Below are 24,485 nucleotides of genomic sequence, written 5' to 3' on the forward strand. Positions count from 1 at the left end.
ATTTATTTTTATATCTTTTATTAATTCTTTAACAATTTCACTCACGTATACCCTGTACCTTGCTCATACCCACTCACAGTGCCCCTCTCCTATTCCTCTGATCCCCCAACCATGTCCTTTTAAAATGAATGCGATACACTGAGTCCAGTTGGTGCTGCTTGTGGGACTATAGAGTGATCCTGTTGTCTTTATCTTGTGTTGTGTTGTTGTATAAAGAACCATAACTGAGGGTTGTGAGTCCAATAGTCATGCCATGTCTGGAGGACACCATTTCGTAATTCTCTCCATTCTCTGCCGCTTCATGTTCTTTCCAATTCTCTGGTGTGTGTGTGTGTGTGTGTGTGTGTGTGTGTGTGTGTGTGTGTGTGTGTTTGGGTTTTGGTTTTTTGTTTGTTTGTTTGTTTTTGGGTTTTTTTGTTTGTTTGCTTGTTTTTTTGGTGTTCTTAGAACCTTGGCAGTGGGTTGAGAACAGCACTGATCTACATGTATAAACATAATTAGAGGGTAGTCTATTGATATATTCATTTAGCAAAACAACTCTAGTATGCTATCCTGTAGAGCCTAGAGACATGAGCTTTTGTCCAGGTCTTCACTACCAGGCCTGAATTCCCTCCTCTGGAGGAGGCTTCAAATCCAATAGGTGGTAGTTACCCCCATAACCTTCATGCCACCATTGAACCAATGGTACTTCTTGCTTGGCAAGCATTTGGAATTCACTGTTGGGTAACACCATAGTTCCCTTTCTCCTCCTGTGGCCTGCCTAGCATCTATTAAAACACACAGAAACCTCTTCCTTAGAGCTTTTAGTTCCGATCTTTGTGAGCCAGGAAGCACAGGAAGCTTCCTCTACCACAACTGAACTGTAGTCATACTAAGCCATAAGAAAATTGCCTACAACCTGTTTTCCAAAGTTAACCAGGTCATTGTGACAGAGGGAGTTTTCCTTGAATGACCAGGTTATACAGAGAAGGGCAAAAGTCATTGTAAGTCATTTCCATTTTACACACATATCACATGCACAGAGTTAAAGACAGTATCTATGTTTTACTTAGGGATTTATGTTCTGATTCCACGTCACACTCTCTATTTCACAGGCTTAGAGTAGGCTAGTGTGTCTTCCTTTCCATCTGAACACTATTGGTTTCTACAGTTTTCAGTATTGAAGCCAGGGCTTTCTTAATGCTAGCTAAGCTCTCTTGCTTGTTCCTTTTGGTCTACAATTCTGGCTCTCCATTAATAAAGAGAAATGAAAGCTGATTTTATATGAAGTACCAGAAGCCATTCGAATCTAGGTATATGTTGACGAAACTGATATGGCTGCAACGTTTAGCTAGTCTTTGGATATTGTTTGTGGTGATTCAAATATGTTTTAGTTTGAAAGAAAACAACTAACTTCAAAGTTAGTAGTGACAGGGTTACTGTTTACTGAGAACATGTTTGGTCATTGACAACTTCTGTATGCAATTGGGTTTATACAAAGTCAAGAGAAAAGTCAAAGATAAACTCCTATTTCTGAAGGATGTGAATCTTGAAAGTGGTGTAGTACTTCTCTTCCTTCAGAATAAGCAGGGGCTGGTGTTGTTATTAGCTTTGCCTTTCTGCATTTGGGGAGAGGTAGTGATCATTGCTTCTCAAGGAAGTGAAGAACGGGGGCAGCACGGTCATTCGATGTAACAATGAAGTTAAATTGTTCTTTAAGAAATGAAGGGTGTATGCTATAAGATAAAGACTGAGATTGAGAGTTCCCATAGACTTCAGATACCCTCTGACCCTGAACTGGATTAAGTTGCTTAAATATGGCTTAGATAAGGAGCACATTACAGCTCTGATGAAGCATTGCCTCATGGGTACTTTCCAAACACTGATTATTCTTTCTTGACCCTTGAAATTATGGCTACAAAAATAGCAATTTTCTGAAATCACTTGTAAGATGTTTCCCCGTTTTGTTAGATAATTTTGTTACACAGTCATGAGGTTTTTTTTTAAAAAAGAAAACCTAATCAATTCTACCACAGCACACTGTTATCATTCTGAAATCAACATATAAACTTTGCAGTCAAAGAAATGTACAAATCTTACACTTTAGTGCCTTTCTCATATTTATGCATTTTTCACATCTATCGTGCAATTCAAGGTGTAAAACAGTTTCCATTGTCCTTGAAAGGCCTACTTTCCTTTCTTTTCCGTTCGCTGATTTTCATCTTCCAGAGCTAACTTGCTCTGATGGACAAGTCAAGTAGCTTGCCCTCAAAGTTCATAGCATGGACTCACTCTGAGCGCGCTTGCTGTAGCATCTTCCGGTAGACAGATCTCTATGCGCTAGAGATCTTTTTTCTTCCATCACTGGGGAGTGCTCAGTTGAGTTACTAGGCCTTGTCTTTCTTCTAAGTGCAGGAAACCCATACTTGTTTGTCCCACATAAACTGTAAAGGAAAGTTAAAAACTTTAACTGTATTAAATATAAGAAAATGAAAACACACCTCAAATGCAAACTGCATTTTATAAACAGTTTGAGGCAATCATTTTAACTTCAGGCCCAGTTATAGGGTTCTGGGTCCTTTCATTTCCTGACTGTTCCCATAAATGTTCCCATGAACTGAATCACCATAAAGACAAAGTCAATCAATGTCTTCCTTTTTCTCCCTCCAACATCCAGCATTTCATCTGATCCAGTGGTATAGATTGTATTTTTGAATGCACCAAGTATCTGCTTTTTGTCTTGGGTATGGATGTGCCTAGTGAAAGGGTTCTTGTTGTTGTTGTTGTTTGTTTGTTTTCCCTTTGCTATGGAAATAAAACACATGCTTTGATTTAGTTAAGAAAGTTTGCAGTTCCCTTTATGTCATAAGGCTTTTGTTTAATAAATGAGCTGACTTATTCCAATTTCCTGTTTATATAGAATAGGATCACAATGAAAATGCACATCATCAGAAACTTACAAAGGATTTCTGTTTTATTCATTTAATAACATTGTTAAAATTCACTGACGTGTCATTGAAAAAAAATAACTTTGAGTGAGGATAGTATTCACATGCTCACACACTCTTACATCATCGTCCTTGGGTAGACAGTGCGTACTACCAGTGCATAGAAGACAAACCCCATTTATTTTCATGGGTGGCAAAAGGGGCGAAATCTGTTTTTTACAATTAAAGGGCCTTGGATTTGTGTATGATTTTCATTACTCCTGGGATTTCTGTGTTGAACCAAAGGTCATTATTCTAATCATCTCAGAGTGTCTTTCCCCCGCCTAATAGATCTTTGTAAAGCCCATCTGTCTGCAGCTTGTGGTATAACCTTTCTTGATAGGGGCAGGATGGCAGATGGACAGCAGATGGGAGTTTTGCCCTGTTTTGTGGTTCAGAGCTTGGCCCAGGCATGAGCTGTCAGGGACTGTCAGTTTGTCCTCTCAGCTTGTGGGCTTCATAGCTGCATTTGGCATTTAAGCCGCAGCCTGAATTAATGAGGAGTTGGGCCAGTTATTTGGCCATTGTGAGTAGTTAATGGTGATGGCTATCCATTTATGTGGAGAGACCTAGTGAGTCTATAAAGAGAACTTGGTGGGAAATGTTCTTGCCACTTCACCACCTCACTGTGTGCTGGATCTTCAGGACCTCGGAGTCAGCTGTTCGCCAATATCATAGCTGCATAATTAGGGAAATACCACAGTCTTATGGGTACTTTCTTTTTCCTCCAGTGTAACTCACTTTCTCCAGAGTTTCGTATATAGAATCATGTGGGAAAGCAGCCAGATAGTGGTAGGATGTGTGTCTTGTTTAAGTTTTTGGACATTTTCATATTTTGGAATTCTTTAAATGCATTGCACAGTGAAATGGACTATGGAGAATGTCCTGGCTATAGCAAATGTAATTGCTGCATGACCACAGCATTAAAGAGTAGTTCCTGGGATAGTTAGTATTTCTCGAAAGGCAAAAAATGTCTGTCAAAAATATTATTTGGCTTTTGTTGCACAGCTTTTAAACTTTATTTCTTTTATAGTGTGCGCTTCAATTTTCTGCTTGGTAGGTGACACTTCATCGTAGATAGAATCCAGATTGGAGTAAACAGATGCGTCTGGAGAATCTCTGTAATGGAGGGTAAGCGCTGGCAGTGACCGTGAATAAAAGGCAATCAGGGTCAGGATTGAGGCTGGGATTTTGTTAGTTTGGTTTGTACATTTTTCCTTCACTCTGAGTTTTGATGCCTCATCTCAATTTTGACTAAGAACTAGGGAGAGTTCATATAAGTAATGTGTAACTACAAATGTCTAAAGGAGTATCCCAAAGGGTTGGATTACAGGGGTGCTGGTCACCACCCACTTACCGTAATGCCATTGAATTCAGCTGAAGTACTTAATCAAATTTATGCTGTTTCAACATGTAGATTTTCTTAGTTCTGAGGGGGGGTCAGGTTGCTTTTTAAATATATAACTAATTACAATGCTCCAATTAATATGAATAGCACTGGGTCATTGAATTCAAATATATTTGTATTTCATTGCAGAGATCATATGTATATATAATATAGATTGTCTATATAGAATTTAAAGGTAATATATATGATAACTATATATCATAAGGTCATATATAGTAAATATTATATATGTTTTATATTATATATGATAAATATTACATATATATCACATATATATGAGGCCTTTACTTTCTATACTATAACCAAGTCTTAGAAGATAGTTTACGTAAACTCTGAGTAACTCCTAAACCACCAAACGGATTCCCACCTATTCCACACTTCTGTGGTCTATTTTTTTTAAACTGTGTTTCAATTTTCTTCCGTAAGTTAAAGGGTTTACATTTTTAATTGTGCTTGTATTCATAAGTGCGATAATATGGGTACATTTGTCTTACCTTAGTTTTAACTGTTTGTTTACTAGTTTAGAAATTTGACAGGCAGCCAAAGCCCCCCCCCCCCCTTCTCTTCTCAGTGTTGGTACTATACCCGAGGCTTCCTTGAAACCAACTTATCTATTCTTTCTTTTAAAGGAGTCTTAGAAAGGGAAAGGAACTTGTTACTGGTGTGTGTAGAAGAGCCTAGAGTGCTGTGCCCCACCCCTAGTAGCCATCAATGTATTTTAATATGGGTCCTGCTAACATACTCTCAACTAGAGATGTACCCAGGATCTGGTCAGGTATATTGTTTGAAGGCTTGAATATTGGCCACTTGAATAGTGGCCCTGTGACTGCTGGAGCACTCCGGTCCTAGTGAGCTACCTCCTCTTAGCCATGGGGTGAAGGGATAGGGTGAGCTTAAGGTATGGAGCAGCACCAGTGACCTTCCAGTAAGAGAAGTGCTTTGCCCCACACTGACTTCTTTGTTTTTCAGCCTGTTTTGGAGGCTGCCCTTCAAAGAAAGATTAGAAGCTATGGCCTCTTCCACAGAAAAATAAGTGATCTTCCATTGAACACTCTCCATACACAGCGAATGTTTCACGTTTAATCGTCCTCAGGATTATAGTCTGCTTGTGGAGTACAAAGCACTTAATCTTGGGTTTTAGCTCTTAGGGTTTCTAAAATTCCTCACTAGGAAAGTGGTGAAGAAATCCAAGTCACTGAGGAAATGAATCAAAGCTTAACACTGCCTTATAGTCAGAGTAGCTACTACTGCACTCACAAAGGCAAACTGGGCTTCAAGAAGTTTACATTCTTTAAAAATTATTTATTCTTTATTTTATTTTTTGGTGGTTGGTGGCAGTAGCTGTAGTAAGTGCGCTCTCTCTCTCTCTCTCTCTCTCTCTCTCTCTCTCTCTCTCTCTCTGCTTCCTTCCCTCTCCCTCCCCTTCTCTCTGCCTCCCCCTCTCCTCCTTTGTGTGTGTGTGTGTGTGTGTGTGTACTGTCACATGCTTGGAGACCAGATGGCCCATTGGTCCAGAACAGTGTCTATTCCTGCTAAGATCTGGGTTTAATTCCAAGAACTCAGAGGATCCAATGTCTTCTTCTGGCCTAGCTCACTGTTTGCATGTGATGCACATAGGTATAAACAAACAAGACTCATAAACACACACACACACATACACATACACATACACACACACACACACACACACACACACACACACACACACACACACAGAATGTTTTTTTTTATTTTAGTCTTTTCAAAAGTGAAGTGGTAGAAACCTTAGGGACACATGACTTCTTGAGCCCATAATAGAAAAGAGGCTTCAAAGAATGATTCAGAAGCCTATATCACAGACCGTTAATGAGAGCAAGAGATGCTGCCTCCAAGTGGTGAAGATGGGTCTGCCCTGCCCTAGTTGAACCACATGTCCAAGCACTCTGCCGCACAGACTTCCACTAGAGTGTTGCCAAACTGATAAAGTCTACATATGGATGAGTGAGAGGAAGTCGGAGGAAATCCCCATGGTACAGAAAAAAGTGTGTTGGTTTTACTCAACCCAAGCAGGATGGGAATTCAAAAGAGACACCTGCACTTTGGTGTTCATGACTGCACTGTTTGCAATAGCTGTGAAATCAGATCAGTTTGGGTGTACATCAGTAGATTAGTGCATTACAAACAAAAACCATGGTCCGTATACACAATGAAAATTTTCACACATTAAAAAATGAATTTTGCATAGATGAATGTAATGGGAGATGGTTGTGTCAAGCAAAATAAACAGTTGTGTGTGTGTGTGTGTGTGTGTGTGTGTGTGTGTGTGTGTGTGTTGATGTTGAGAAGAAGAAATCTTAACTGGAGAGGGGACCTGTAACTTTAATTTTTTCAAATGCCTATTTTTAATGATGGTTCTTAAGTGCTTTAGCCTCCCTTTTACCCATCATCCACCAGAGGTGGTGGGAAAGAAAGGCTATGAAGGTGTGTTGACCTGTTTAAATAGGTTCTTCGGAGCAACTCCCTTCCGTGTTGTCTGGAAATCAACAGTTCAGTTCACAGGTTAGCAGGCCGCTCAATCCACTCACAGACATTTTATGGGTATACCAGCAGTCCAGTTTTGTAGAGTTGGGTTAGCAACAGAGGGAACATGACCTAGGCAGGCTTCAGCCTTGGCTTGAGTCAGCAGATGGGCCCAAAAGGAACACCAGGAGAAGTTCTCAGCTGTGCCTCTCTCAGTGAAGAGTAGGACAGTGAAGATGTGAAGCCCACAAGCGTTGCACAACTAGCTGGCTCTGTAAAAGCCCCGCCTGCGTCAGTTCCCATCGAGTTCTATTTATATCCCTCCAAACATCATGTGTCCTCCTCAGGTCATGCCTCAGCAGCAGTCTTGCCTCATCTGACATCACTCTGCAAATTAGCCTGAGTCTGCAGAAGTGGCAAGAAACTGTAGCACATCACCAGAAGCTTTTTGGCACATTTCTCTTCTATGGAGTCCTGACAAATGCAACTCAACTATGCATTATAAGGCAAAGCAATATATGTGTGTTGTTAGCAAAGAATACCTCATCCTTTCGCATGCTTGCTTTAGCAAAACGTTCCCTCTCCTGTGTCTGCTTCATCGAAACTTCCTTCCTGAGTTTGCCTTAGACTTTCACACTTGTGTCCACTTTTACAAAATGTTCCGTCATGTGGTATTTGTCCTAGCAAAACACCATCCAACCAACTTAACAAAGAATCCTTAATTTCCACTTCATTGACCAGAAAGAACAATGGAATGTGCCTGTCATAAAAGCAGAAGGGGAGAGGGGACCACAAAGCAAATGGAGGAAGGCACTGGGATGTCAGATAGGACGACGGAAACATATATCATAGCGAAATCTATTGCTTTGTCTTCCAACTTAAAAATAATTAAAAAAAAAGAATAAGGAGAAATGCGGTGTTGTGTGCATCTAATTTTATCACTATGGAGACTCTTGAAGGGAAATTTTTACTTCAAGGCCAGCTTAGGCTACATGGCAAGATCTGTGACAAAAAAAGAGTCCTTTGTGTGTATGAGAGAGCTATGGAGGAAAAGAAGTACCGTCCTGCTCTGTAAGCTTCCTTGCTCTATGGATAGAAGCTTTAACCACACAAGGAGGAATAAGGGGTTTTTTTGTTTGTTTGTTTGTTTGTTTTTTTCTTCAGGGTACTGGTATAAATGTCTACATTTAGAACAAGCTATAAAAAATTTCCTCTATCATAGAAAAGGGGTGGGACTAACTCTTCAGCCAAGATGTATAGGTGGAGTTAGAGCTGAACCCATGACAGGGTCCCATCTTTAAGACCTCAGACACATCATGTGCCCAATTAATCCACAAAGCAGAGAGTTCTGTCCTTAAGTCCATTACCAAGGAGACAAGTGACTAACACTAGTGTGATTGCCAAGTTTCAGACTGGAGACTAAGTACAGAGACAGGAAAGCACTGGCCCTATGTCCCAGAGCCAGGGAATGGAAAACCGGAGTTTTGTGCCCAGAGTCTGTTGGCAGAACCCTCCTAACCCCATGCAGTACCACAGGGGCAGGAGAGTGAGCATGTCAAAAGGACTGATGCAAAGCCCAAGAGTGGGCTCTTCATATATTGATGGAGATGCCTAGAAAAGAGGGTCATGCAACTAAGACCGCATGTAACAGAGTTGTTGAACCTGGCCAGCAGTTGGAGATGTCCACTGGATGTAGAAAAAAATTATCTGTGACTTTAGTGGTAATCACTTCCACTAGAGTTGTGAAGATCTAAGCCTGAATCCATTGGATATGGGGATACTGAAATGAGTATCCATATATATTGAATATATGTGTGGATATATGTGTGTGCTTATTCAAGTGCTTGCTTATGTGTGTATATGTCTATTTTGAGCCAAAGGTTGATGCGTTACATCTTCCTTGATCACTCTCTGCCTTTTTGTGAAGTTATGTCTCTAACTGTATCTGGAGTTCACTTCTTCGCCCTTGCTGGCTACCCAGTGATCCTCAGGCATCTGCCCAACTTTGTTTCCTAAATACTAGAAAAATGGATAGGTGTTATACTTTATGCCTTATTTTATACTTTTATTTTATTTTTTATAATTGGATATTTTATTTATTTATTTAATTTATATATACTGGGGCATAGAGCCTTCATAGGACCAAAGGCCTCTCCTCCCATTGATGCCCAACAAAGGCCATCCTCTGCTATATATGCAACTGGAGCCATGGGTTGCTTCATGTGTACTCTTTGGTTGGTTTAGTCCCTGGGAACTCTGGGGAGGTCTGGTTGGTCGATATTGTCATTCTTCCTATGGGATTCCAAACCCCTTCAGTTCCTTCAGTCCTTTTTCTAACTCCTCCATTGGGGTCCCCATGGGTTCAATGGTTGGCTGTGAGCATCCACCTCTGTATTTGTCAGGCTCTGGCACAGCCTCTCAGGAGAGAGCTATATCAGGCTCCTGTCAGTAAGCACACTGGCATCTGCAATAGTGTCTGAGTATGGTGTCTGTATGTGGGATGGATCCCCAGGTGGGGCAGTCTCTAGATGGCCTTCCCTTCAGTCTGTGCTCTACACTTTGTCCCTGTATTTCCTTTAGAGAAGAGAGCAGTTATGGATTAAAAATTTGGAGATGAGTGGGTAGTGCCATCTTCCAACCAGGGGCCTTGCCTAACCTCTGGATACGGTCTCTACAGGTTCTCCCTCCCCTTTGTTGAACACTTTAGCTAATCTCATCCCTGTCGGGTCCTGGGAGCCTCCTGTTTTCCTGGCATCTGAACTAAAAACACAATCAAGTTGTTTAATTTTAATTATTTATGTATGTATGTCTGGTGATATACATAGAGATGAATGCAGATGACTGTGGAGGCCAGAGGTTCTGGCTTCTCAGGAGCTAGAATTATAGGCACTGTGACCTGCCCAATTATATATAGGTCCTCTGCAAGAGCAGGGCATGCTTTTCACCACTGAGCATCTCTCCAAGTCTCTGATACCTGGCTTTTGTAACACCAATTCTGGTAATCTGAACATAGAATTTCATACTTGTGCAGCAAACAGTTTATAATCATCTGAGCTCCAGGGGTATGTTATAAGGATAAGGTACTTTATTTATATAAGACATGATGGAGAATCAGGTAGGATGAGAAAAGTTCTTTATTATTAGAAAGAAAAACAAATAAAGAAGATGGCCTAAGGAAGCTTGTTAGTGTATCTCTGATGTGCTTTATGGAAGTTTTGTGAAAGTACAATATCTGTGTCTTATTAGTTTCTTATGGTGCTTCAACAGATACACAACTTCTTCTAGTGTACTCCTCATATAGGTTAAAGCATACTATATTAACAAATGCATTATTAATCTCACATTTTGAATGTAGATTTTTTTTGTGTGGCCATGCCAGCTAGGACAACATTGTTTTCTGTTTGTGGATGTGCGTTGATACACATGTGTCAGGAGATAGTTGTTTGGTCATGCTGCAAGAGGGAACTGTCAGTCTAATGTAAAACCTGTAGCAGACACAGCTCAATCAGCGCATCTTAACTTGACAGAACTGATAATGGTTTGAAAAAGAGAGCCTGGAGAACTAGGTTGAAACTCTAGCCAGCCAGTGTTTCTGGCTTCCTCCTGACATCTCCAAATCTATCATGATCTGACAGAAAGTGAGGAGCATGTAAATGTCTGAGTCTGTAGCAACATTGCCCCAGGTGGTAAAGCTTCCAGACAGCAAATGTGTGGAGAGAATATACTTAACAATGTATGCACTTATCTAAGTTACAACCAACATCTTATGTTTGGTGTGTGGATGCCTAAGGAGTCCAGAAGACCAAGGCAGATTTCCCAGAGCTGAAGTTACAGGCAGGTATGACTTCCCTGATGTTGGAACTGAGTCCCTTGGAAGAGCAGCAAGCACGTTTTTCCCCCATTGGATATTTCATTTATTTACATTTCAAATGTTTCCCCTCTGCACCCCCCATCCTATCCTCCCTCTCCCTGTTTCCTTGAGGGTGCTTCCCTACCCATCCACCTCCATCTCCCCGTCCTGGCATTCCCCTACACTGGGGCATTGAGCCTTCACAGGACCAAGAGCCTCTCTGTTACTGATGCTCAACAAAGACCATCCTCTGCTACATATGTAGATGGAGCCATGGGTCCCTCCATGTCTATTCTTTGGTTGGGGGTTTAGTCCCTGGGAACTCTGGGGGCTCTGGTTGGTTGTTATTGTTGTTCTTCCTATGGGGTTGCAAACCCCTTCAGTTCCTTCAGTCCTTTTTCTAACTCCTCCATTGGGGTTCCCATGGGTTCTATGGTTAGCTGTGAGTATCCACCTCTGTATTTGTCAGGCTCTGGCAGAACCTCTCAGGAGACAGCTCTATCAGGCTCCTGTCAGGAAGCACTTCTTGGCATCTGCAATAGTGTTTAGGTTTGGTATCTATACATGGGATGGACCCCAAGTGGGGCCGTCTTTGGATAGACTTTCCCTCAGTCTCTGTTCTACACTTTGTCTCTGTATTTCCTTTAGAGAAGAGAGCAATTCTGGGTTAAAAATTTGGAGATGAGTGGGTGGCCCCATTCCCCAACCAGGGCCTTGCCTAACCTCTGGATATGGCTTCTATAGGTTTTACCTTCTCTTTGTTGGTTATTTCAGCTAATCACATCCCTGTTGGGTGCTGGGACCCTGTTGCTTTTCTGGCATCTAGGACTTGCTGCTGGCTAACCCTAGTTGCCCATCCTCCATTACCACAAACCTCTGCTCAAATTCTCGATCCCCTGTATATCATCCCCATCTCATCCCATACCTGATCATACCCCTGTTTCCCCCCTCCTCCTCTTTTCTCCCAAGTCCATCCCACTCTCTTTCTCTGGTGAGTAATTTGCTGCCCCTTCTATGAAGAACTGAAATGTCCACACTTTGGTCTTCCTTCTTGAGCTTTGTATGGTCTGTGAATTGTATCTTGGCTATTCCAAGCGTTTGGGCTAATATCCACTTATCAGTGAGTGCATACGATGTGTGTTCTTTTGTGACTGGGTTACCTCACTCAGGATGATATTTACTTCTAACCTCTCACCATCTCTCCAGTCTTTCCCTACTGAAAGCCACTGGAGCACGCTCTTTCCTTAAATTTCAGCATCCTTGGGCGTGTGAGTGAAATTGTCTTCACAGGCCCACTTCCATATGATCTGTCTTACGTTAGATACCACCATCATTGCTGATAAATCTATAATAGATACCCTTTTTGCTTCTATGTTGCATTTGTGGAATGTTCATATGCATGGCATGGTGCATATAGCTAGGCCAGAGGATAACTTGCAAGAGTTGGTTCTCTCCTTCCACCATGTGCATCCTGGGGGTCAGCCCTAGATATTAGACTTGGTGGTGAGCACCTTGGCTTGCTGAGTCACTGTTACAGCTCTCGTGTCTTACTTTCTGACTTGTGTTAATTCTAACTCTAAGCAAATGATTTACATTTGTTTATACCTACATGTCAAAGGCTAATACCCACCAGAAAATTGATGGTTTCATTTGGAAATTGAATTGTCACTTGGAACTGTGGGTTGGCAATCATACTGGGTCAATGAAAGAACTTGGCCATGTTTGCTGGCCATACTTGGCCTTATTTTTGCCATGTGTTTGCCAGATGCAGAAGCCTATTCATTGCCCGAGGGCACAGACTTGTGGACGAAAGGCTTGGAACCTATACCATTGAATACACTGCATGTCGTTCTTTCCCCTGACATTTTGACTGGAGAAGTTTCCTTGTGCCAGGATAGGAAGAAGAGAAAGACACCTCCTTTTGACCCCTTTTGGGTACAGAAGGAGTGTGAGTGCGGGTGTGTAAATATGTTTGTGTTCATGTATATGCACATGTATTTGTGTATGTACATTCCTTTCTTTGTTTTCCACTTTCTGTTTTTAAGGTGAGGTCTCCTTGAACTTAGAGTTCATCAGCTCAGTTAGGCTGACTGTCCAGAAGGTGCCACAGATCTGCCTCTGTCTCCATGCTTCCTTTTCCTCAGCACATGCCAATGTAGCTGAGTTTTATGTACATGTTTAGGATCTGAATTCAGATTCTCACAGTTGTACAGAAGGCATTTTACCAGCTGAGCCATCTCCTCAACCCCACAGAATTTTCTAGAATGCTTCCTTTAAGCACACTGGAGAACATGGCTGCAAACAAAGGAAGATTAAAAATGAGATCTCTACGTTGAAAAACAGTTTGGAGTGTGAACAGCTGAGCCAATGAGTTGGATAACACACACACACACACCACACACACACACACAGACACACACAGACACACACAGACACACACAGACACACACACACACACACACACACACACACACACACACACACACACACAGAGTCTTTGTTAAAGGCTTCTGAATGTCCTAGGGAAGTTATTACTCAAAATGGAGAACCATGGAAGTGTCTATATTTGTATCAAGATAGACTCATATGCAAAGGGTTCCAGAATTTTTGACAAATCAATCACGCAGTTAAGGGTCATATATTTATAGCTGATTCAAATCCCAAGATGAATAGAGATGTCAAAATCTTGAGCATATTGGATGTTTACACATGGATAAGCAAGATGGCAGACATTGTTTTCAAGTAGACTTTTTATTTTTTTTAGCATTTGCATGTTTTTGGTTCAGCTTGTAATTTCCATATAACATTTTTTTCATGTTTACATTAGCATGTAATTAGCATATATATAATTCCATGGTGGGTTATATAAATGCCTATGCTCCCCAAGAGAAAAAATGTCTGTGGGTTTTTATTTCCTTTACTAAAATATTTCTAAACTATGTTGGTGTTGGGGGAATAATTGTATTTTTTCTTTTTAATTAGAATTAATAGTTTAAGTGATGCAGCAGCCTATGAAGTTCGAATTCTAAATTAAAAAACTTCGTGTTTCAGGAAAGGTATTTAGTTTCAGAATTTGTAGGGATAGACTTGAAATATTAATGCTAATTTTGCCGTTACAACATTTGGTATTTTAAATACTGTAGTTACTCTTTAGCTAGAGAGTCTTGTATTTGAGAAAAATATTTTAATGAAGTTTACCAATTTTTTTAATGCTATGGGTGTATGAGAGAGCGTGTATATTGAATATAAAAGAAAAATATCATTTCAGTGGATACCCTCTATTTTCACCCGATAGGGGGAAGATAATTAATGAAGGTGTGTTTCTATGTACATGTGGGTATGTGTGTGCATTTGTTCTAAGGCCTCTAGAACACACACACACACACACACACACACACACACACACACACACACACACCACATGGCCTCTGCAATTTATTTTGGATATCTCACTCAGGGGATCATTAATGCTATAAATTAATACTGATGTAAGGAACACATGGTTACCCTTCCCCCAATTGTTCTATTAAATACTGAACAGGGTGGGCTGGCATGGTAGTACATGCCTTTAATCCCAGTACTCAGGATGTAGAGGCATTGGTAAAGGCAAACAGATTTCTGTGAGTTTAAAGCCAGCCTGATCTACACAGTGAATCTAGGCCATCTGGGGCTACATAATAAGATACTGTCGCAAACAACAATAACACCAAAATAATGAACAGATTACAAACATTTTCAGTGTGAACACATAATTCCTTTAATACTGTTGTAGGATGCAGAACAGAAGCAACTCCTGCTGCTTCATAGGGAGCTGTTTGTAGTGCATGGGGATGGTTGCCAAACTAAGCAGCTGTAACACCTGAACTAGCTTTGAAAAGGGGAGCTGTTCTCACGATTTCTGTGTCACTATGTACTTATTTTTTTATATGGTTTGCAATTGTATTGTAATGGGGTTTTGTGTTGATACCACTTTCTTCATATGTTTGTATACATAATTGAATATCTACCTAAAGAATACTAGTTACAACTGAATCGTGATAAAAGTGACTTGGGTGCCTTGAGAATCCAGTATTTAGAATCTTACACTGGACATCCCTGGATATAATTGTATTTGTCTGTCTTGCCATTGCATTGTGACTTAATTGAAATAGAGACAATTATCAGTTATCTTTCCCATCCCCGATGCAGTATTTGTTGTAACAGAATATTGGAAATATTCAATAAATGTTAGTTGAACAATGAAAGCATTGAATAAGAAAGTGTACATGGCGGGGATGATGTCTCTTGCTTCATCTTCATGTGTGTGCATTTGTAGTTGAGTAAGCTCAGGTAAGGACAGAAATTCACAGATGTTGTCAGGCAGCTTATATGTTGCCAGTGGGAAGAACTGAAGTAACAATGCAAATTGTTGAGCTTTAATTTTATTGCTATCTCTGAGGAGTTGTGTTTAACTGTGAAAATAATTTATCAACCTCGAGTCTCTACATTTTTTGTGTTCCAAATTAGTTAATCTATGCCGTATAGATTAGTTAGTCTCCAGAGCAGTGCTTCTCAATGTATAGGTTGCAATCCCTTTGGCAACTGTTTTATCTCCAAAAATATTTACATTATGATTCACAACAATAACAGAATTATAATTATCAAGTAGCAATGAAAATAATTTTATGTTTGGGGTGTCAAAACAACAGGAGGAGCTGTATTTTTTTTTTATTAACATGAATATTTCTTATATACATTTTGAGTGTTATTCCCTTTCCCGGTTTCCGGGCAAACATCCCCCTCCCCCCTCCCCTTCCTTATGGGTGTTCCCCTCCCCACCCTCCCCCCATTGCCGTCCTCCCCCCAACAATCTAGTTCACTGGGGGGGTTCAGTCTTAGCAGGACCCAGGGCTTCCCCTTCCACTGGTGCTCTTACTAGGATATTCATTGCTACCTATGAGGTAAGAGTCCAGGGTCAATCCATGTATAGTCTTTAGGTAGTGGCTTAGTCCCTGGAAGCCCTGGTTGCTTGGCATTGTTGTACATATGGGGTCTCGAGTCCCTTCAAGCTCTTCCAGTTCTTTCTCTGATTCCTTCAACGGGGGTCCTATTCTCAGTTCAGTGGTTTGCTGCTGGCATTCGCCTCTGTGTTCGCTGTATTCTGGCTGTGTCTCTCAGGAGAGATCTACATCCGGCTCCTGTCGGCCTGCACTTCTTTTTTTTTTTTTTTTTAATTTTATTTTATTTTATTTTTTTTTTATTCTTAACTTGAGTATTTCTTATATACATTTCGAGTGTTATTCCCTTTCCCAGTTTCCGGGCAAACATCCCCCTCCCCCCTCCCCTTTCTTATCGGTGTTCCCCTCCCCACCCTCCCCCCATTGTCCCCCTCCCCCCAACAGTCTAGTTCACTGGGGGTTCAGTCTTAGCAGGACCCAGGGCTTCCCCTTCCACTGGTGCTCTTACTAGGATATTCATTGCTACCTATGAGGTCAGAGTCCAGGGTCAGTCCATGTATAGTCTTTAGGTAGTGGCTTAGTCCCTGGAAGCTCTGGTTGCTTGGCATTGTTGTACATATGGGGTCTCGAGCCCCTTCAAGCTCTTCCAGTTCTTTCTCTGATTCCTTCAACGGGGGTCCTATTCTCAGTTCAGTGGTTTGCTGCTGGTATTCGCCTCTGTATTTGCTGTATTCTGGCTGTGTCTCTCAGGAGCGATCTACATCCGGCTCCTGTCGGCCTGCACTTCTTTGCTTCATCCATCTTGTCTAATTGGATGGCTGTATATGCATGGGCCACATGTGGGGCAGACTCTGAATGGGTGTTCCTTCAGTCTCTGTTTTAATCTTTGCCTCTCTCTTCCCTGCCAAGGGTATTCTTGTTCCCCTTTTAAAGAAGGAGTGAACCATTCACATTTTGATCATCTGTCTTGAGTTTCATTTGTTCTAGGCATTTAGGGTAATTCAAGCTTTGGGCTAATAGCCACTTATCAGTGAGTGCATACCATGTATGTCTTTCTGTGTTTGGGTTAGCTCACTCAGGATGATATTTTCCAGTTCCAGCCATTTGCCTACGAATTTCATAAAGTCGTTGTTTTTGATAGCTGAGTAATATTCCATTGTGTAGATGTACCACATTTTCTGTATCCATTCCTCTGTTGAAGGGCATCTGGGTTCTTCCCAGCTTCTGGCTATTATAAATAAGGCTGCAATGAACATAGTGGAGCACGTGTCTTTTTTATATGTTGGGGCATCTTTTGGGTATATGCCCAAGAGAGGTATAGCTGGATCCTCAGGCAGTTCAATGTCCAATTTTCTGAGGAACCTCCAGACTGATTTCCAGAATGGTTGTACCAGTCTGCAATCCCACCAACAATGGAGGAGTGTTCCTCTTTCTCCACATCCTCGCCAGCATCTGCTGTCACCTGAGTTTTTGATCTTAGCCATTCTCACTGGTGTGAGGTGAAATCTCAGGGTTGTTTTGATTTGCATTTCCCTTATGACTAAAGATGTTGAACATTTCTTTAGGTGTTTCTCAGCCATTCGGCATTCCTCAGCTGTGAATTCTTTGTTTAGCTCTGAACCCCATTTTTTAATAGGGTTATTTGTCTCCCTGCGGTCTAACTTCTTGAGTTCTTTGTATATTTTGGATATAAGGCCTCTATCTGTTGTAGGATTGGTAAAGATCTTTTCCCAATCTGTTGGTTGCCGTTTTGTCCTAACCACAGTGTCCTTTGCCTTACAGAAGCTTTGCAGTTTTATGAGATCCCATTTGTCGATTCTTGATCTTAGAGCATAAGCCATTGGTGTTTTGTTCAGGAAATTTTTTCCAGTGCCCATGTGTTCCAGATGCTTCCCTAGTTTTTCTTGTATTAGTTTGAGTGTATCTGGTTTGATGTGGAGGTCCTTGACCCACTTGGACTTAAGCTTTGTACAGGGTGATAAGCATGGATCGATCTGCATTCTTCTACATGTTGACCTCCAGTTGAACCAGCACCATTTGCTGAAAATGCTATCTTTTTTCCATTTGATGGTTGTGGCTCCTTTGTCAAAAATCAAGTGCCCATAGGTGTGTGGGTTCATTTCTGGGTCTTCAATTCTGTTCCATTGGTCTATCTGTCTGTCTCTGTACCAATACCATGCAGTTTTTATCACTATTGCTCTGTAATACTGCTTGAGTTCAGGGATAGTGATTCCCCCTGAAGTCCTTTTATTGTTGAGGATAGCTTTAGCTATCCTGGGTTTTTTGTTATTCCAGATGAATTTGCAAATTGTTCTGTCTAACTCTTTGAAGAATTGGGTTGGAATTTTGATGGGGATTGCATTGAATCTGTAGATCGCTTTTGGTAAAATGGCCATTTTTACTATATTAATCCTACCAATCCATGAGCATGGGAGATCTTTCCATCTTCTGAGGTCTTCTTCAGTTTCTTTCTTCAGAGTCTTGAAGTTCTTATTGTACAAATCTTTTACTTGCTTGGTTAAAGTCACACTGAGGTACTTTATATTATTTGGGTCTATTATGAAGGGTGTCGTTTCCCTAATTTCTTTCTCAGCTTGTTTCTCTTTTGTGTAGAGGAAGGCTACTGATTTCTTTGAGTTAATTTTATACCCAGCCACTTTGCTGAAGTTGTTTATCAGCTTTAGTAGTTCTCTGGTGGAACTTTTGGGATCACTTAAATATACTATCATATCATCTGCAAATAGTGATATTTTGACTTCTTCTTTTCCGATCTGTATCCCCATGACCTCCTTTTGTTGTCTGATTGCTCTGGCTAGAACTTCAAGAACTATATTGAATAAGTAGGGAGAGAGTGGGCAGCCTTGTCTAGTCCCTGATTTTAGTGGGATTGCTTCAAGTTTCTCTCCATTTAGTTTAATGTTAGCAACTGGTTTGCTGTATATGGCTTTTACTATGTTTAGGTATGGGCCTTGAATTCGTATTCTTTCCAGGACTTTTATCATGAAGGGGTGTTGAATTTTGTCAAATGCTTTCTCAGCATCTAATGAAATGATCATGTGGTTTTTATCTTTCAGTTAGTTTATATAATGGATCACGTTGATGGTTTTCCATATATTAAACCATCCCTGCATGCCTGGGATGAGGCCTACTTGATCATGGTGGATGATTGTTTTGATGTGCTCTTGGATTCGGTTTGACAGAATTTTATTGAGTATTTTTGCGACGATATTCATAAGGGAAATTGGTCTGAGGTTCTCTTTCTTTGTTGGGTCTTTCTGTGGTTTAGGTATAAGAGTAATTGTGGCTTCAAGAAGGAATTCGGTAGTGCTCTATCCGTTTCAAGTTTGTGGAATAGTTTAGATAATATTGGTATGAGGTCTACTATGAAGGTCTGATAGAATTCTGCACTAAACCTGTCTGGACCTGGGCTCTTTTTGGTTGGGAGACCTTCAATGACTGCTTCTATTTCCTTAGGAGATATGAGGTTGTTTAATTGGTTTATCTGTTCCTGATTTAACTTTGGTACCTGGTATCTGTCTAGGAAATTGTCCATTTCCTGAAGATTTTCAAGTTTTGTTGAATATAGGCTTTTATAGTAAGATCTGATGATTTTTTGAATTTCCTCTGAATCTGGAGTTATGTCTCCCTTTTCATTTCTGATTTTGTTAATTTGGACACACTCTCTGTGTCCTCTCATTCGTCTGGCTAAGGGTTTATCTATGTTGTTGATTTTCTCAAAGAACCACCTTTTGGTTCTGTTGATTCTTTCTATGGTCCTTTTTGTTTCTACTTGGTTGATTTCAGCTCTGAGTTTGATTATTTCCTGCCTTCTACTCCTCCTGGGTGTATTTGCTTCTGTTTGTTCTCGAGCTTTTAGGTGTGCTGTCAAATTGGTGACATTGGAAACCAGAAGAGACTGCTCCCTGCACACACATCTTGGACGCCAGAGGAAAAAGCCAAAGACCATCTGGAACCCTGGTGCACTGAAGCTCCCGGAAGGGGCGGCACAGGTCTCCCTGGTTGCTGCCGCTGCAGAGAGCCCCTGGGCAGCACCCCACGAGCGAACCTGAGCCTCGGGACCACAGGTAAGACCAAATTTTCTGCTGCAAGAAAGCTGCCTGGTGAGCTTGGGACACACGGAAGCAGAATTTCTCTAGGACCCGGCACGGTCTGTGTTTACCGGAAGTCCCACACCCGCGGATCCCGGCCTGCAGCAGCTCTCTGCTCCCAGACCCGGTGAGAGAGAGACCCAACCGCCTGGTCAGGTGGGCACTCCTGAGGCTACAGAGCGGAAGAGACCACCAACACTGCTCACCCCTGCCCACATCCCTGGCCCAAGGGGAAACTGTATAAGGCCTCTGGGCTCCCATGGGGGAGGGCCCAGGAGCGGCAGGACCCCTGCCAGAGACACCGCCGGACCCTGAAGGAAACAGACCGGATAAACAGTTCTCTGCACCCAAATCCCGTGGGAGGGAGAGCTAAACCTTCAGAGAGGCAGACAAGCCTGGGAAACCAGAAGAGACTGCTCCCTGCACACACATCTCGGACGCCAGAGGAAAAAGCCAAAGACCATCTGGAACCCTGGTCCACTGAAGCTCCCGGAAGGGGCGGCACAGGTCTTCCTGGTTGCTGCCGCTGCAGAGAGCCCCTGGGCAGCACCCCACGAGCGAACCTGAGCCTCGGGACCACAGGTAAGACCAAATTTTCTGCTGCAAGAAAGCTGCCTGGTGAACTCAAGACACAGGCCCACAGGAACAGCTGAAGACCTGTAGAGAGGAAAAACTACACGCCGGAAAGCAGAACACACTGTCCCCATAACTGACTGAAAGAGAGGAAAACAGGTCTACAGCACTCCTGACACACAGGCTTATAGGTCAGTCTAGCCACTGTCAGAAATAGCAGAACAAAGTAACACTAGAGATAATCTGATGGCGAGAGGCAAGCGCAGGAACCCAAGCAACAGAAACCAAGACTGCATGCCATCATCGGAGCCCAATTCTCCCGCCAAAACAAACATGGAATATCCAAACACACCAGAAAAGCAAGATCTAGTTTCAAAATCATATTTGATCATGATGCTGGAGGACTTCAAGAAAGACATGAACACACTTAGGGAAACACAGGAAATCATTAATAAACAAGTAGAGGCCTACAGAGAGGAATGGCAAAAATCCCTGAAAGAATTCCAGGAAAACACAATCAAACAGATGAAGGAATTAAAAATGGAAATAGAAGCAATCAAGAAAGAACACATGGAAACAACCCTGGATATAGAAAACCAAAAGAAGAGACAAGGAGCTGTAGATACAAGCTTCACCAACAGAATACAAGAGATGGAAGAGAGAATCTCAGGAGCAGAAGATTCCATAGAAATCATTGACTCAACTGTCAAAGATAATGTAAAGCGGAAAAAGCTACTGGTCCAAAACATACAGGAAATCCAGGACTCAATGAGAAGATCAAACCTAAGGATAATAGGTATAGAAGAGAGTGAAGACTCCCAGCTCAAAGGACCAGTAAATATCTTCAACAAAATCATAGAAGAAAACTTCCCTAACCTAAAAAAAGAGATACCCATAGGCATACAAGAAGCCTACAGAACTCCAAATAGATTGGACCAGAAAAGAAACACCTCCCGTCACATAATTGTCAAAACACCAAACGCACAAAATAAAGAAAGAATATTAAAAGCAGTAAGGGAAAAAGGTCAAGTAACATATAAAGGGAGACCTATCAGAATCACACCAGACTTCTCGCCAGAAACTATGAAGGCCAGAAGATCCTGGACTGATGTCATACAGACCCTAAGAGAACACAAATGCCAGCCCAGGTTACTGTATCCAGCAAAACTCTCAATTAACATTGATGGAGAAACCAAGATATTCCATGACAAAACCAAATTTACACAATATCTTTCTACAAATCCAGCACTACAAAGGATAATAAATGGTAAAGCCCAACATAAGGAGGCAAGCTATACCCTAGAAGAAGCAAGAAACTAATCGTCTTGGCAACAAAACAAAGAGAATGAAAGCACACAAACATAACCTCACATCCAAATATGTATATAAAGGGAAACAATAATCACTATTCCTTAATATCTCTCAATATCAATGGCCTCAACTCCCCATAAAAAGACATAGATTAACAAACTGGATACGCAACGAGGACCCTGCATTCTGCTGCCTACAGGAAACACACCTCAGAGACAAAGACAGACACTACCTCAGAGTGAAAGGCTGGAAAACAACTTTCCAAGCAAATGGTCAGAAGAAGCAAGCTGGAGTAGCCATTCTAATATCAAATAAAATCAATTTCCAACTAAAAGTCATCAAAAAAGATAAGGAAGGACACTTCATATTCATCAAAGGAAAAATCCACCAAGATGAACTCTCAATTCTAAATATCTATGCCCCAAATACAAGGGCACCTACATACGTAAAAGAAACCTTACTAAAGCTCAAAACACACCTTGCACCTCACACAATAATAGTGGGAGATTTCAACTCCCCACTCTCATCAATGGACAGATCATGGAAACAGAAATTAAACAGTGATGTCGACAGACTAAGAGAAGTCATGAGCCAAATGGACTTAACGGATATTTATAGAACATTCTATCCTAAAGCAAAAGGATATACCTTCTTCTCAGCTCCTCATGGTACTTTCTCCAAAATTGACCATATAATTGGTCAAAAAATGGGCCTCAACAGGTACAGAAAGATAGAAATAATCCCATGCGTGCTATCGGACCACCACGGCCTAAAACTGGTCTTCAATAACAATAAGGGAAGAACGCCCACATATACGTGGAAATTGAACAATGCTCTACTCAATGATAACCTGGTCAAGGAAGAAATAAAGAAAGAAATTAAAAACTTTTTAGAATTTAATGAAAATGAAGATACAACATACTCAAACTTATGGGACACAATGAAAGCTGTGCTAAGAGGAAAACTCATAGCGCTGAGTGCCTGCAGAAAGAAACAGGAAAGAGCATATGTCAGCAGCTTGACAGCACACCTAAAAGCTCTAGAACAAAAAGAAGCAAATACACCCAGGAGGAGTAGAAGGCAGGAAATAATCAAACTCAGAGCTGAAATCAACCAAGTAGAAACAAAAAGGACCATAGAAAGAATCAACAGGACCAAAAGTTGGTTCTTTGAGAAAATCAACAAGATAGATAAACCCTTAGCCAGACTAACGAGAGGACACAGAGAGTGCGTCCAAATTAACAAAATCAGAAATGAAAAGGGAGACATAACTACAGATTCAGAGGAAATTCAAAAAATCATCAGATCTTACTATAAAAACCTATATTCAACAAAATTTGAAAATCTTCAGGAAATGGACAATTTCCTAGACAGATACCAGGTATCAAAGTTAAATCAGGAACAGATAAACCAGTTAAACAACCCCATAACTCCTAAGGAAATAGAAGCAGTCATTAAAGGTCTCCCAACCAAAAAGAGCCCAGGTCCAGATGGGTTTAGTGCAGAATTCTATCAAACCTTCATAGAAGACCTCATACCAATATTATCCAAACTATTCCACAAAATTGAAACAGATGGAGCCCTACCGAATTCCTTCTACGAATCTACAATTACTCTTATACCTAAACCACACAAAGACACAACAAAGAAAGAGAACTTCAGACCAATTTCCCTTATGAATATCGACGCAAAAATACTCAATAAAATTCTGGCAAACCGAATTCAAGAGCACATCAAAACAATCATCCACCATGATCAAGTAGGCTTCATCCCAGGCATGCAGGGATGGTTTAATATACGGAAAACCATCAACGTGATCCATTATATAAACAAACTGAAAGAACAGAACCACATGATCATTTCATTAGATGCTGAGAAAGCATTTGACAAAATTCAACACCCCTTCATGATAAAAGTCCTGGAAAGAATACGAATTCAAGGCCCATACCTAAACATAGTAAAAGCCATATACAGCAAACCAGTTGCTAACATTAAACTAAATGGAGAGAAACTTGAAGCAATCCCACTAAAATCAGGGACTAGACAAGGCTGCCCACTCTCTCCCTACTTATTCAATATAGTTCTTGAAGTTCTAGCCAGAGCAATCAGACAACAAAAGGAGATCAAAGGGATACAGATCGGAAAAGAAGAGGTCAAAATATCACTATTTGCAGATGACATGATAGTATATTTAAGTGATCCCAAAAGTTCCACCAGAGAACTACTAAAGCTGATAAACAACTTCAGCAAAGTGGCTGGGTATAAAATTAACTCAAATAAATCAGTTGCCTTCCTCTATACAAAAGAGAAACAAGCCGAGAAAGAAATTAGGGAAACGACACCCTTCATAATAGACCCAAATAATATAAAGTACCTCGGTGTGACTTTAACCAAGCAAGTAAAAGATCTGTACAATAAGAACTTCAAGACACTGAAGAAAGAAATTGAAGAAGACCTCAGAAGATGGAAAGATCTCCCATGCTCATGGATTGGCAGGATTAATATAGTAAAAATGGCCATTTTACCAAAAGCAATCTACAGATTCAATGCAATCCCCATCAAAATACCAATCCAATTCTTCAAAGAGTTAGACAGAACAATTTGCAAATTCATCTGGAATAACAAAAAACCCAGGATAGCTAAAGCTATCCTCAACAATAAAAGGACTTCAGGGGGAATCACTATCCCTGAACTCAAGCAGTATTACAGAGCAATAGTGATAAAAACTGCATGGTATTGGTACAGAGACAGACAGATAGACCAATGGAATAGAATTGAAGACCCAGAAATGAACCCACACACCTATGGTCACTTGATTTTTGACAAAGGAGC

The 24,485-nt window shown here is 41.0% G+C and overlaps 1 pseudogene across 38 annotated transcripts in view; it reads left to right on the forward strand.

Moving 5' to 3' along the window:
- The window catches only part of LOC134482707 (uncharacterized), a 501,539-nt pseudogene that overhangs the window by 411,525 nt on the left and 65,529 nt on the right, over positions 1 to 24,485 (forward strand). For 13 of the 38 annotated variants that reach the window (XR_015641613.1, XR_015641633.1, XR_015641640.1 and 10 more), the window contains one exon: positions 19,538 to 19,745. The exons of 11 other annotated variants lie outside the window; for them this stretch is intronic. The product of XR_015641613.1 is annotated as an uncharacterized LOC134482707, transcript variant X6 (transcript). Of the gene's footprint in view, positions 1 to 4,026; positions 4,098 to 19,530; positions 20,352 to 24,485 lie in introns of all 38 variants that reach the window. 14 more of the 38 variants (XR_015641629.1, XR_015641625.1, XR_015641627.1 and 11 more) reach the window with 3 other exon arrangements.

The sequence above is a fragment of the Rattus norvegicus genome, chromosome 17 (assembly GCF_021556685.1).
Source record: "Rattus norvegicus strain SHRSP/BbbUtx chromosome 17, alternate assembly SHRSP_T2T, whole genome shotgun sequence".
Taxonomy (NCBI): domain Eukaryota; kingdom Metazoa; phylum Chordata; class Mammalia; order Rodentia; family Muridae; genus Rattus; species Rattus norvegicus.